This window comes from Lissotriton vulgaris, chromosome 3_1, assembly GCF_964263255.1.
Source record: "Lissotriton vulgaris chromosome 3_1, aLisVul1.2, whole genome shotgun sequence".
Taxonomy (NCBI): Eukaryota; Metazoa; Chordata; class Amphibia; order Caudata; family Salamandridae; genus Lissotriton; species Lissotriton vulgaris.
Window position 1 is genome coordinate 845,355,326 of NC_141689.1, and position 13,876 is coordinate 845,369,201.

Here is a 13,876-nt window from a genome sequence, read left to right on the forward strand (position 1 = left end):
GCTGTGAGGGCGACCTCCATGTGCCACAAAGGCTGCTTCACCAGAGCTGCAGGAAACGCTTGGCTGCCAGCAGCGGCACAAATCCAATGTAAAAGTCTTATAATAACCCACAGGGCCCAGTGGGCAGCCACCGGGTTATCTGAAGCAGCCCATCATTGTACACTATGTCCTGGGATGCTGAGGTCACCTGAGAGATGACGTCTGATCCCACCTCAGAGCAGAAGGAAAGTCGTCAGGCAGAGCCAGCACCTCCCACACCCTAACACACCTAACCCCTCCTCCCCCACCCCCAGACATTGCCAGCACGATAGACCTCCCTTCCTAGAGATTTATGACCCCCCCATCAGCGCCCCCCTTTCGGGAGGGAGCCAAAGGCGGCGCTCTTCTAACAAACAGGCTCAAGTCCTCCACAGCGCCTGGGTGTCCGCATTGGTCTTTAGTGCTCTATATTCTCTTCGAAGACTTTCTCTCTCACACTCCCTATTTTTGTCCTGATCACTCTGTTTTTCTGTGTCGTTGTCTCTTTCTCTCTCACTCTTACCTATCTCTTGGTGCCTTTGTCTTTCTATTTTCCATCTCTCTCTCTCTCCTTCTTATTCACTCCCTCTCTCACAGTCTCATGTTATGTGTGTGTCTCACTCCCACACACTTCCTTTTTTTTGGTCTTTTCTCTTCCCTTCCTCTTCTCGACTGGGTTCCATTCAGTCTGAGGCTGATGCGTGCTCTGTTGCCAAAGTGTTCTGGATTTCTCTCTGTCTCTCTTCTATTTCAGTCTTCTCTCTTCCTCCTGTACCCCCTCCTCTTTCTGCCCCTTCATGGCTCTTAACTTCTCATTACTTTTACTCGAAAATTTAAAGTTTTGGAAGTTTCTCCCAAGCAGTGGCAGACCCCTCCTGCCTCCCGACCCTGGATGCCTGAGCCTTCCGGGCATATCTCCAACAGGCGCTCCCTCCATGTACTCACTCATGCTCCGACCACAAGTTACACAGCATTAAACTCCGTCCAAGCCGTGCCCACCGAATGACAGACGGCTAAGGGCCGTTGGTAGCAATTTCCCACAGTGTGCGCGCGGCGCCACTGGCACCTCATTACAGTGCACCGGGGTGCCTTGGCGCACAGTTTGGGAACCACTGGTTTACTATATTCACTTCTCTGTCTCTTTCTTCTACCTTTCGCTTCCTGGCTTTTTCTCCTCGCCGTTCTTTCTCATTATTATTGTCTTACCTTTTGGAATGTCTTTCTTTCATTACTTGCTAATTGTTGTCTGTTTCTCTTTTTTGTTGGTCTTACAGCTTATTGTTCCTGTTTCCATATGTTACCCCTTACCCATCAACATGAGTAACGTTGTCTCATGGAATATATATGGTCTAGGTCATCCTGTCAAGTGTCAAAAGGTATTGTCTCATATAGCTAACTTAACTCTCATGTTACTTTTTTACAGAAAACTCACTGTAATGATGCGGAATCTCTTAAGCTTAAACTTCAATGGGTCAATAAAATTGTTTTTTTCCCCTGCTATTGATCGTCACAGTGGTGTAGCTATTTTATTTCATGAATCAATTAATGCCCAAATAATAATATCAACAGAATGTGATACCAATGGTTGTTGGTTGTTGGGTTTTGGTTGATGTTATCATATGCAAAACACAAGTTACCTTTCTTAATATTTATGGCCCTGTCAAACCTGATTCACAATTTTAGCACTGTATTAAATTGAAATTATCCTCTATCTCTAACCCTAATATAGTTGTTGGTGGCGACTTTAATAATTGACTGGATCCTTCCTCTGATAGAAAATCTAAATGTAAATTTAAACCTGATAAAACCCATAAATAATTTCAGTCTGCCATCACCTCTTGTTCTTTGTATGCTGTATAGAAAATATGTAACCCAGACACTTCCGAATTTACTTTTTTTTCACCTGCTCACCATACCATGTCCCGTATTGACTATATTTTGGTTTTTAAATCAGTACTCCCCTGTCTCTATTCCTCTGAAATTGGGTCTAGTTTTATTTCTGATCATGCTCTCATGTCTGCCTCATTTGATATGTCCCTCACTACTTGCAAACAAGGCAGATGGTGTTTTATCAATCACCTTCTTTCAGACCGAACCTTTATAACAGAAGCGACTTCTTTTAATAATGAATTTTTTCTTCTTAATGATCCTTCAGACACCTCAATCCATAACAACTGCGATACGTTTAAAGCATCATTTACCCCCCCATGCATCAACCTATTTAGGAAGTGCAAGCGGTGCGAATCGGTAAAATCGGCCGTTTGCACTTCCTAAATAAGTTTTTGGGATGCATCATTCATTTTTGTGAAATTCGCTATTTTTTGCAATTTCCAAAAATGCGATTGCTTTTAAGAAATCTCAAATTTGCGATTCCTTAAAAGCAATGCATGATTATTTTTCTAATTGTGAATTAGCAATTAGGAGGTGCAAATTACCACGAGGTTGAACCTCGTGGTAATTTGCGAAAAGTTTTGAAAATGCTCAAAAATGCATTTTTTAAACTTGCATGTTTCAGACACACATGTTCTTAGGACATGTGTGTGTGAAACATGCACTTCACATTACATTTCTGGGGTGCAAGGGGGGGTCCTTGGGACCCCCCTCTGCACCCTTGGAATGCATTAACAAATTGTGATTTTCAAAAAGAAAATCGCAATTTGTTAAAGCCTTCCCATTGATCCCTATTGGCCTTTTGGCCCATAGGAATCAATGGGAATTGCGAATTCGCACTTTGGAATTCGCATAATATTTTCGATTCGGTAAAAATTGCGATTTTTACCGAATCGCAAATATTTTGCGAAAATATACATGCATCCCGTTTTGCAAATTCCAAATTGCGATTCCCTATTTTTCGCATTTTGGAATTCGCAAAAGGCCAGGATGATGCATGTGGCCATTAGAGCCTTTACTATTGCCTATTGTTCGAAGAAGAAAAAAATACTGAATGCTGCATATCAGGAAACCCTTCAACAAATTAAAAACTTGGAGCATAATTATTTTTCCTCCAAATCTTCCTCCACATTACAATAATTGATTGCAGCTAAATGAACCCTGAATAAAATTGCCACTGTGGATGCATGTACCATTCTTCTTAGGATTAAAAAAAACTTTTATGGTGGCCAAAATAAAGCTGGGAAAATGTTAGCAAACTATTTAAAAATCAAATCTGAATGTAAAATCATTGAACCTATTCACTCAATAAACTTCTTTCCTCTGTTTCTGAAATTGTAGACACATTTCAGTCTTATTATAATCTTTTATACACAGAGAATACCAATCCTTCTGGAGGGGATTTTGAATCTTTTTTCCAAAGGTATCCCCATACCTCAATCTCTCCCTGATACTTTGTTAGCTCTTGAAAATGATATTTCTCTTCCAGAGATAACCAATGCTTTTAAATCATTGAAAAAGGCCAAAGCGCCGGGATCAGATGGCTTCTCAGTTGAATTTTTTTAGTTTTTTCCTCAATTTCTGCTCCAAAATTATTAGATCTTTTGAACTCATTCCTTTCTACTTCTAAAGCCTGTGGTTCTTTCCTAGAAGCCCTTATTATTGTTATTCCCAAATCAGACAAAGATTCCTCCTTTTGTAAAAAAAATGTGAACTATATCCCTAATAAATTATGATTGTAAAATGTTTGCAAAGATTTTGGCTTCCTGCTTAGAAAAGATTATTTCTCTTCTCATTAAACCAGATCAGACTGGATTTGTCAAAGGCCGTCTTGCTTCTGACAATGCCCGAATGTTCTCCAATATTCTTACCCTTGGAAAAAAGTTCTACTCTCCTCTTGCTGCCCAAACACTTGATGCTGAAGAAGCATTTGATCGAATAAATTGGCAATACATGCTTCACACTCTTCAATGGTTTGATTTTGGTCAAAGGTTTATTTCATATATTAAACTACTATATACTGCCCAACACGCATGTGTATTTGTTAATGGCCTCTTTTCCTCATATTTCTATTTACAAAGAGGTACCCGTCAGGGCTGCCCCCTTTCCCCATTATTTTTCCTACTTTGTTTAGAACCATTTCTCGAATTAGACATATTCCCAATATTACTGGTTTTACACTTAATTCCCATCAAATTAAACTTTCTGCTTATGCAGATGATATCCTTATTTAAATGTCCAATCCTTGCAACTCACTTCTTCTATTTTTACAAGAGATTACTTTGTTTTCCACTGACTCAGGTTATAAACCTAATTTCTCCAAGACTGAAAGTTTACCTTTAAATTTATTATGTTATCTTTATATGTTTATGTTTGATCAACCAATTTTACTTGGTGTCGCCAAAAGATTAAATACTTAGGAACATGATTTTCCTCAAATATTCCTGACACTTTACTTCATAATTTTACTGCTTTAAAACTTAAACTCACTAATTTGCTGTCTTCCTGGTCCTCATTATTCTAATCATGGTGGGGCAGATTGGATACGATCAAAATGATGATTGTTCCCTAGTGTTAGAATTGGGGGTCTCTGGTTGGCACAAGTAGGTACTTGTGACAAGCAGGGACCCTCTCCTCTAGTCAGGGCAAGGGAATTACCCTCTTAAAATAACCCCTGCTCACCCTCTAGGCGGTGTGGCGCGAGCAGTCAAGGCTAGTTCAGAGGCGATGTAAGTTAAGCATTTGTGACCACATAGAGTAACCCAGTGACAACTCTACAAATGGACACCACACAAGGTTTTATATAAAAAAAATAAGTATACGTTACATAGAATTATCACAAGACCAATACATGGCAAAAAGAATCCACAGTACTATTACATTTCAAGAGTTCTGGTTTTAAAAGGTGTTAATCAAAGTTCTGTGCGAGTCGGTAGCCTTGTCCGGCTACGGCGTGCTGAAAGAACACAGAGTGTAACAAATCCAGTGGACCGCGACGGTCCGGGCCCACTCAAATGTCAACAGACTCGAACACAGTACCTTTTCCTTGAGGTGGCCAGCACGGATGTGCGAGCCGGTTCCGGGGATCGTCGCGGTATACAAAAAGAAAACGTTAAAGGTCACGGTGTCCCTTCCGTCGCGGTGCAGGCTACGGCTCATTGACGGCGTCGGTGACCTCAGAGCTGGCGTTGTTCGGGCCGGACGTTGCTCTTTGCGGCGCTTCCAGCTTTACGGTGCGGCGTTCGAGCCGGAGTTCGGGAGCTGGCGTCGGTCAGTCCGGACAGCGGTGCGAGTCGGGCGGTGCGTCGCAAAGTGTGCAAGGCGGTGCCCAACTCCGGTGCGGTCACAGGACTCAAAGTCAGCAGCAGTGACGCGTCGGTCAGACCAGTTCAAATTGGTGTAGCGAGGCGTTGCACGTTTCAGGGTCCTTCCAGTCGCTGTGCAGGCTACGGCTCATTGACTGCGTTGAGACGGAGTCGGTGAGCGCAGAGCTTGCGTTGTTCAAGGCGGACGTTGCTCAGTGCGGTGCCAACAGGACACCAGGCCATTCGTGCCACTGGAACAGCAGCAATTCACAAAGGCTGGTGAAGTCCACTGGTCCTGGGACTTTGGTCAGGGGGGCACGCTCTCTTCCAAGCCCTTGGAGATCTTTTTAGCACAAGTTGAAAGCAAAGGTAAAATCCACAAAGTCCTTTCTCCTCTCTAGGCAGCCAGGCAACCACTGCAGGCCAGTCCCCCAAGCAGCACTTCAGCTTGGGAATAGTCTCTCCTCAATTTCTTCAGGTTCCTTCTCCTCAGCAGAGGTTTCTTCTTATCAGTTCCAGGAGTGATCTAATTTAATGGGCTCAGGGTCCCAATACTAATACCCCAAAATCCTTTGTTCACTGTGGGGAGAGGGGCCTGTGCCTAGTTCAAGCCAGTTCTGAAGCACTCTGTTTACCAGACTTCTCCTTTCCTTTCACAGCGCAGGGCAGGCACATCAGACGCCCCAGAGGAGGTGGAGCCAGCTTTGTGGAAGGCAAGTACAGTCCCAGAGCACTTTGTTGACAGTCTTCCTTCTCTTCTTTCAGTGTACAGGGCAGAGACATCATACGCACCACAGAGGGTGGAGCCAGCACTGTGAAGGGGGGGCACAGTCCTATTCAGGTCCCCGGTGCGACTCCTCCCTCCCATCTAGATGCAGATCTCCCTATTCACCACCGGGCAGCCCCAGCCTGTCTTCTAGAATTCCCCAGTCATGTCACACACAAACCCAGACAAGGAATACACAACCTAGCAGAGCGGGCTCAAATGGTTAGGCAAGCAAATACCTACTTTATAAAAGTGGTATTTGCAAACACAGAATATTAAAATAAACTTTACTAAAATATACATTTTATTATTCTGAGTCCAGGCATACTAAACTCGAATTTCTACCATGTTCTCTGAGTCTGTGAGGATTATAACATGTAACAATCCAGCAGCCCATTCTAGCCTATGGAGAACAGGTAGCCTTGCAATAGTGAAAAACGAAAATGGCTGTAATTAACTATTAGGACATGCCACACACAACAGGGCTTGTCCTACCTCATACTTACAATTTATCCTTCCCTTGGGCCTACCATAGGGGTGACTAATATAAAGAAAAGGGAAGGTTTAGAGACTGGCAAGTGGGTGCACTTGCCCAGTCAGCATGACAGTACCAGATTGCACACAGGTTCTGCAATGGCAGACCTTAGACACGTTTTACAAGGCCTCTTCTGTGAGTGGCACAACCAGTGCTACAAGCCCACTAGCACCATTTGGATTTACATGCCCTGGGCACACTCAATGCACTGTACTAGGGTCTGACAAGTAAACCAAATATCCAATCATGGAGCCACTAATCAATACATCAATTTACAGAAGGGAGCACTCACACTGTGGCACTGGACAGCAGTGGCACAGTGCCCAAAGCATCTAACACCAGAAAAACACATGAGGCAAAAGCAAAAATGGAAGGGAGTGACTAATATGAAGAAAAGGGAAGGTTTAGGGACTGGCAAGTTGGTGCACTTGCCCAGTCAGCATGACAGTACCAGACTGCACGCAGGCTCTGCAATGGCAAACCTTAGACACGTTTTACAAGGCCGCTTCTGTGGGTGGCACAACCAGTGCTACAAGCCCACTAGCAGCATTTGGATTTACACGCCCTGGGCACACTCAGTGCACTGTACTAGGGTCTGACAAGTGAACCAAATATCCAATCATGGAAACCACTAATCAGTACATCAATTTACAGTAGGGAGCACTCACACTATGGCACTGGACAGCAGTGGCACAGTGCCCAAAGCATCTAACACCAGAAAAACACATGAGGCAACAGCAAAAATGGAAGGGAGATCCACACCAATGGTGCCAGGTCTAACACCTAGGTGCTATTCACACTTTCAATGTTACCTTTTAAAATTCCTAATTATTATTTTACACAGATTAACTCTTTTTTTACCAAATTTTTATGGGATAGTAAACATGCTCATATTGCCCTCTCTAAATTGATTAGACCTAAATCAGAGGGTGGTGTTCGATATCCTGATTTCAAAATATACCACAATGCTTTTTTAATTAGCCAATTTTATGCCATGTCTAAAGATTATCAAGACATACCTATGCCAACTTGGGTTGCTGTTGAACGTTCACTGTTAAATGACTTTTCTTTTCAAGATGTTACGTTGATGACCAATTGTACCTTCATTTCCAAATATCCGATTTTGAAATAGTCTCATTATCTAATACACACACTTTTTTTCAGAAATTTTGACCCATACCAATCTTTTTTATCTTCTTCACTATGGTTTAATAAACACATTACATTCCACCACACATCCTTTTACTACGTTTTCTATGTTAATCAATTGATAGCTGTTAGAACTGGGATTTCTGGTTGGCTAGGATAACCTCTGCTCACACCCTTGGTAGCTTGGCACAAGCAGTCAGGCTTATCCGGGAGGCAATGTGTAAAGCATTTGTGCATGCAGACAGCAACAACATCCCAGGCCCACCACAATAGGAGCTCCACACAAGGGTATATGAAAATAGCTTTTGTATTCTCAAAACACATCAGATAGTAATCACACAATATACATTGTGCCAACTGGCACGGGAAATATTCACAAGGGATTATTTACACGAGACAGGGCCACGTGGGTCACTGTCAGGATCAACACTTAGCAGAAATTGGTAAAAGTAAAAATAGATCATAAACCTACAACCAGTAGCCACTGGTAATCACTGTACTCCACCTCAACCTGTAACATAACTTTACATTATGCACAGTCACCTCAGGCACAAATTACCTCACCAGCATAAACACATTATGCAATCTCTCACTAATGTAAATGTATATGTAAATGTGCTTCGATTTATATAGCGCAACACTTTAACCCAGGGGTCTCAAGGCGCTTGCTTAGGGAACCCGTCCTGGTATTCCCCTGTGAGATACCCCAGCCGGGTATCCACAAGGTGAAAGCCAGGCATCCCGCCGCGAGGGGCCGTAGTGGAGATTAAGCAAGCTATTGCCCAGAGTTGCAGAGTGTGACCCCGTGAGTCGAGTAGGCACCGGAGCGAGAATTGTCGACTCCATGGAATTTTGAGCCCGAGACCCGCCGAGGCGGGGAATCGAACCCTGGTCCACGGCCGATCTCAGCTTCCGGGTCTGCCGCCTCTAACCACTGAGCCACGCTTCTCCACTAGTCTAAACACATTAGACCATACCTCCTAAGTATAACTCACATTAGGGGCGTAGATCACACAGTGAAGTACAATCTCACTAACACAAACCTAAATAGGTAAAACAACCTCATACGCATAAACCACAGTTAAGAGGTATCAGATACAAGGTGCGCAAAACATACTATACACAATACATTTCCTAGCACCACATCATTCTAGCACATAATCACATTAGGGCCTTGCGCCCTATGCATCTACCAGCCCCCTTGCCATCTGGCCATCTCAAGAAGGGGCTCAAATGCCCTGTGTCCAGAATGTTAAGGCAGGCTGCCAATGCAGCGCCAGTTAGGGGTGTGCCATCTGCCCAAACCTAAACGCTGCAGCTGCCCACTACTTGCTGGGCAGCTGAGAGCAATAACAGGGCCTAACCGCTACAGCTGGCACTAAGTGCTGCGCAGCTGTGGAAGGCCAAGGTAGGGCGAAAGAGTGCGACTCACTCCTAGGCTCACCATGAACAGGTCCCCTGAAAGACAAGCCTTAATGGTGCAGCTGCCCACTACTTGCTGGGCAGCTGTAAATCAGCAAAACTGCGGCATGGGCTCTTACTGGCCCTCAGGACAACTTGCCACACGTGGGAGCCCTCTAGAAAACATAAGGCGCACATTGGAGCCCTCTAGGCTCTGAAAACAACTGTGCCCTGAGTTGGAGCCACACGGGGCTCTTAACATACACCTGCCCCTTGAGGGAGACATTGTTAGGGTTTGTGCACAGCAAAGAGCATGTCCCCTCTCATTGCACTAGTGGTCTCTGTAATAGCTCCCTTTAAACATACTACTGGAAGCCTTTCTTGTTATCTCAGCCCCTGCTTAAGACTGCTTTGTATGCTGCTCAATGTATTGCTATCTTGTTTGCACATTGGACCTTGCTTTTACCAAGGCCTATTTAGAAAACATTGGACCTTGCTTTTACCAAGGCTTATTTAGAACACTCCTCCCTAGGCCATGTGTTACTTCAACTCATTAGCATAATAACTGAAGCTCTGCACACCTGCTTGTGAGAACCACACCCAGTTCTTCGAACCACACCCAGCTCTTCGAATCACACCCAGCCCTGTCTATAAAAGGCAGCCCCTGAGCCTCACCCAGTGCTTGTGCTCGTCTACCTCCCACTTACCTGAGAACAGATCCTTAGGGGCTGGCACTCCTGCTCTTTCCAGACCTTCATTGACTTCAACGGGCGCAGCTTCTGGCTCTTCCTTCTTCTGGTTTCCGGCTACTTCTTGCCTCAGACCCTCTTCTGTCCACTGCAATCGACCTGCAAAAGAGAAAGAGGTCAAGGTTAGACTGATCAGTATCCCTTTTCAGCAACAAGTAAGTGCAAAACCTTTTATTACCTGAAACAACTTTATCGGCGATTTCTGGATTCATGTAAAGACAATTTGGAACAAGATATCTCCCACGAACTTTGTGGTTCAAACCCTTTGTTACAAGAATACTTTGTGGAACTTTGTGAAATAAACATTGTTTTACATAGAACTTTTTTAAGAATCAAACAGAGGAAACCATTGACAGCAAGGCAAACAGTAAATGAAGGACTTGCACAAATTACCTGTTGTATTTTGATGTAAAAGTACAGTATTTGTTTTATAAAAAGTCTGGAAATGTGTGAAAAGTGAGTTTGCTATTAAGAATTTAGGCTTTAGTTATATTAAGATGAATGTTAGACGTTGGTAATTCTGATAATGATATTCGTTTGATTTTACAGAAGTTTTACAGTAATAGAAAGCACATGCCAGAACAGTAACACATTCCAAACCTGGAAGCTTGAGACCAGGATCCAAGAGGTACTTTTAGAAGAGAATTTCTAATAAGATTAAGGTTTAGTCAGGAACACATTTAGGGATAGGTTGCACTTATCTGTTCTTTGTTTTTGTTTCATTAGGCACCAGTTTCTACAGAAGTCAGAGAGGGCCGCATATTTTAGCAGCTCTTCTACAGTGAAAACGCAAGAATGGTGTTGTCTCTCTTTTTTTATTTTATCCACTTCCCCCCTTCCCTTGAGCTTCTGGTTCTTAGTGCACTGTTTTAAAACTAGTGTGCTGGAACAAGCAGCTTCAGGGTGGGGTCCGACTGTCTTCAACCTCCATCAGAACTGAACAGAAACTCAGGTGAGCTGGGCTTTGACAGCCATCTGGCTCTTAGAAATGACTATGCCTCCTTGTTGCAGCTGCCCGCCACTGCGGTGCCGCTGTGAAGACCAGCCCCACACTGGAGGCACCAACAATATGCTCACGGGCCCTCTGGCCCCTTTTAATTAACCATGGCCACGTTGGAGCGGCCCACTGCAGAACGGGGCTGCTCAGAAGCGTACATCACCCTGTGCCTTGATCAGGCACCATCAACATTCCCCATGGAGCCCCCCAGCCCTTCCTCACTCACTGGGCTGCTCGCTGGGGGTGCCTCTTCACGGGGATGGCGGCACGTTTCTCGGCAGTCTCCTCTCTGGCGTGGCATCGGTGAGTCACCCGGGCCCCCTCCTGGGACCCGGGACTCCTGCGGACACCGCTGGGCCAACTCCTCCATGCCGCAGGGCTCCCTCTGCTCATGGGAGCCCTGCTGAACCGCCATGCTTCTTCTCTCCCCACACAGGAGATTCCATGCAGCACGGCTTCTCTCTCGGCAGCATGGGCAGGCGCGGGTCTTCCTCCAGTAACCCAGAAGTCCCGCCCTCGCCACGCTGCCTGACTTCCGGGTCGTGTCTGGCAGCGGCCCAGAGGTCTTCCCATGCACTCGGGCTGCAGCGGTGAATTCGCGGCAGAAACGAGGGGTAGGCACCCTCGAGTTGAAAAACTAATGTCGACACGGGGTGGGCACCCGCGTTAGACTCCAATAAGCGGGGTGGGCACCTGCGGTAATTTGGCATAAAAAACAATGACGCAGGGTGGGCACCTGTGCACTCAAATCTCCAAACAAGCAGGGTGGGCACCCGCAATGTGCTCAAGGAGGAGGGGGAATCCCTACGAGGGGGATTCCCTCGCAAAGGGCCGTAGGGCCGCACTGCTCAGGCCCCAGGCTCCCAAGGCAACATCAAACCTTCGCAAGAGCAAGCACAGAGGGAACAAGATCCAAGAAGTTCTGGCATAAAGGGAAACAGCTCCCAGCAGTCCTCCAGGTATCCAAGAGCAGGTCATACAGGGTCTGGGCAGGGCCCAGGGAGGCAAGCCTTTCCCTTGGTCCCAGCAGCAGCACGCCCCTGGCAGATTCAAGTCAGGAACAAGAACATTTTTCATGGGGTCACAGCCCCTTTTTATACACATAAATCCTTTGTTTCCAAAGGTGCAGGCAAGGGACGAACCAGATGCAACTGGTTCTGGAGCACTTTGTTTTGCTCAGCCCCTCTGCCTATTCACAGGGTGGGTCAGGAACATCAGAAACACCACGGGGGTGGAGCCAGCATTGTGGAGGGAAGGCCCAGCCCTATTCAGGTCCCAGGTGCACTCCTCCCTCCCATCAACATGCCGATCTCTCCATTCACCACCGGGCAGACCCATCGTGACTCCTGGAGCCAAGCACACCAGCCAGCTCCAGCCAATCACAAGCCAGACAGTCAATTCACATTTACTGCACAGACATGCCAACTTATAGAAGTGTCACTTCCACACTAGACACATTAAATCCGCGTACATCATCGCACAGCATTTAATCTCATGAGTTTGCACGTACCAAACTCGACCCTGCACTCCCCACTCATCAGGAACTACCATGGACACACATATCCCCATGTATTCCTATAGGAGGGAAGGCCACTCTCACGACACATACACAGAGAGCGCACGCACTTTACACTGAACCACAGTGAAAAAGTGTGCAGAGGCCTGAAATCACCAACACCAGGTTACAGAAACAGGCTAGGCAAATGCAAAAAGTTTCGGGGTGAACCTGCCAAAAGAGCCAAGTCCAACAATAGCTAACAACTCGATTTTGCCCTTTCATCAACTACAAGAGAAATTTAGCCTCCATGTTTCTTATATTCAGCAATATAACATATTATTACCTGTTCTACAAACCATTTTACAAAAAGGTATTTCCAATTCCGTTCCTATTTCATTTACGACTGATACACCCGTTTCAAATTCCTTCTGACACTATTCCCTGTGCCTCTTTTATATATAAAACTTGATCCTTATCTACTAGCACTTGGAGTAAATCTACTTTCGAATTAGCTTGGGAACAGGATTTATCCTAATCGCTTTCTATTCCTCAATGGGATCGTTTGTGTCAAAACCTCTAAAGCCGCCAACATCACACAATCCCTATATTTTATTTATACCAGAGTTGTATTTACTCCCCTCTTTCTTCACAAAATTAACCATTCTATATCATCATTATGTTGGTTCTGTCTCTCTGCTGAAGGAACATTGATACATTTACTTTATTATTTTCAAGGTTTATGAATTTTGGAAAGCTATTTGGTCAAAATGTATTTTGATTTTTTCCTGTGGGGTTCCATTTGCTATTCACAATATCTTTTTAGGTACTTCATCTCCTGATTTTGACCAACCCCCTTCAAAAACTATTTTATTTGATCTTTTTTATTACAGTTGCTTTTAAAGTTATAGTAACATGTTAGAAAGACAATTCTAAATTATCCTTTTTGCTTTGGTGGAATTTAGTTTGTGATGAACATAGAATTGCTTCAGTTTCTCACTCCTATATTCATTTAAAGATGAAATCTGATTTATTATGGCTACCCTTTACTACATTTCTGTCATCACATTCATCTTTCCTAGAAATGTCCAATTTATTCACTTCTTCCATCTCTTTTTTCTCTCTCTCTTCTTCTCCTCTTTTCCCTTTTCTCTTCTACCTTTTCTTTACTCTTTCTCTTTTCTTTTCTTTTTATAAAAAAAAAGCTATAATTATTCTATACCTTTTTGCCGCTTTTTTCTAGAACACATTATTTTATTACGATGTTAAATTTTGTATCCTTATGATTTTGTTCTTCTTATATATTCGTAGTTTATTACAGTATTTGCATTATGTACTTCTTTATTCTTCTTCTTCAAATAGATTGTATTATCTAATATTACCTCTTGCTTTATATCCTCTGAGTTATTTAATGTTTTTAACTCTGTGTTCTTTCTCTTAAATAAAAATTAAATATTAAATAAAAATTATTATTATTATTATAGAAATTGATCAAGCTAACAAATGAGGTGTGGCATTACCTTCCTCCTGCAGTTGTACCTTTCATTTACTACTAAATCCACTACCCTCTT